Here is a 2090-nt window from a genome sequence, read left to right as displayed (position 1 = left end):
GTAATCAAGGCATCTTGAGAGCACCTCCCTAACGGACAATCACTGCAGAATCATTACCACTGCTGACATTGTCAGAGAGTAACTATTCATTGTCAACAGCCACTTTCTAGTTTATCTATTCTTGTCTTCAGCTTCTGGCTTTTAGGGGTCAGTTTTAGATTTTCAGGGAAGTCCTTTAACATTTTGCCACCATCCCCAGATAGTTTGGGTCTTATCCTTGGTAGAGGAGCCTTTCTCTGTGACAAACCAACTTAATAATGTCCTCTTTGCCATTTTATCCACCCCAGTTCCTTGAGTTGACTCAGCAAACACAGCAAAGGAATTTCATTCAGAGGACACTTCCTTCTATTCACAAAGGCATCCACTTCCTTGTTCGGTAATTAATGGCACCCTGTGAGCAGAGGGAACAGAGCAGAACAGGGACAGTAATAGTTTTCCCTGGCCATGTAATAGAGTATGAGAGGTTATCAATCACAACAGGATATCTGTGTTTAAATGGCAAGAGATAAAGAGACCTGGCCAGCCAGTTGCCCAGCTATGCAGTCTAACTGGAAGGAAGTCCACAGAAATGGACTTTCAAAGAGCAAAATCTACATCTCAAAGCAAATGGCAACTTTTAACGCTTGAGCTCTTTCTTTCCAGGGGTGGGTGAGTGGCAAGGATGTGAACATCACAATACAAAATTTCTATCCATAGGGCCCCACATCTTTATTTTCAGTGCTTGAGAGTCTGAGGCTGGAGGATGGCAAGATTGAGGCCATCCCAGACTATATAGTGAGACTCTGTCTTTAAAGATAAACCATAGTGGCTAGAGAGATGGCTCCATGGTTAAGAGTACTGGCTGTCCCTTCAGAAGGCCCCGGGTTTTAATCCCACCGCCTACCAGGTGGTTCATAACCCCTGCGTAACTCCAGCTCCAGGGAACCTGACAACTCTCCCCACTAGTACTAGGTACACTCATGAGGTGCAGACACTCATCCAGCCAAAATGCTCAGACACGTAAAATAAAATAAACAAGTCTGAAAAGTTAAGAAAACAAAATAAATATAAGGAAGGGAACCAAATATGTTGATTCTAATTGAGTTCCTGTGGTGTGCATTGTTTTACACGGGCCCCTTATCATCTGTATACAGTACATATTTGCACAACCATCTTATAGAACAAGGATAGCCAGATTCTAAAAGCCCCACGTGTGGTTGGTTGGCTGATTGATGAGCATGACTCTCCATTGAGCATGTCTGTCCACATTCATCTCATGGCCTCGCTTCTTCCCTGTCTTTTTGTTGAATGCGGTACTGGGGATGGAAGGCAGGACCTCACAACTTCTGGGCCTGTGCTAGGCAAGCGTTCATTGTTAAACTACAGCCTTAGTCCTTTTCAAATTATACTTTGAGACAAGACCTCCCTCTGTAGCTCAGGGTTGCCTGGAGCCCCGTGGTCCTCCCACCTCCGCCTCCCGAGTGCTGGGATTACAGGAATATCCCCCTATGTCTGGTTACCCGGCATCTTCTCATTGTGGTCCTGCCTGCTATGCTGACTCTTAGTCCTCATATTTATTTAAAACCGTCCTCATAAATAAAGCTCTCTAAATAAATAGAAAAAATGCAGACCAAGCATCCCCTTCTTAGACTTACTATAAAGTTGTGTCCACAGGTATGAGGAAGAGTCAGTTCTCAGCCCCGGGCAATAGTCTTTCTTATTTTTATCTTGAGCTGAGAGAGAGAGAGAGAGAGAGAGAGAGAGAGAGAGAGAGAGAGAGATTCAGCTGGAACTTAGGCCTTGCACACGACAGGCAAGTGTTCTACCACCACACTGCATCTCTAGACGATACTCTTTTAAAATTTGACTTACAAGTACACTATGATGATAATCCAAATGTTGTAGAGAAATACAAAATAAGAAAGTAAAAAAAATTACATTTTTACTATTTAGTAGTTAATACTTAGATACAGTGTCTTCTGGAGGTGTTTGTTTAGTTTTGGTTTGGGGTTGTGCTGGGGATAGAGCCCAGCGCTATACACTCTCTAGCTGGACCACACTCCAGCCTCACATTTCAGATTTCCTGAGTCTTTTTTTTTTTTTTTTTTTTT

General features: G+C 43.2%; 1 long non-coding RNA gene across 1 annotated transcript in view; it reads right to left on the bottom strand.

Annotated features, from left to right (window-relative positions):
• Window positions 1-1640: 1640 nt before the first annotated feature.
• Window positions 1641-2090, bottom strand: part of LOC115063418 — a 5889-nt gene continuing 5439 nt past the window's right edge. Inside the window, exon 3 of the long non-coding RNA XR_003843292.1 lies at window positions 1641-1712. This is a non-coding gene — a long non-coding RNA (uncharacterized LOC115063418). The remainder of the gene's footprint in view (window positions 1713-2090) is intronic.

Source organism: Mus pahari, chromosome 2, assembly GCF_900095145.1.
Source record: "Mus pahari chromosome 2, PAHARI_EIJ_v1.1, whole genome shotgun sequence".
In the NCBI taxonomy this organism is placed as follows: Eukaryota; Metazoa; Chordata; class Mammalia; order Rodentia; family Muridae; genus Mus; species Mus pahari.
This window is presented reverse-complemented; position numbering and strand designations above follow the sequence as displayed.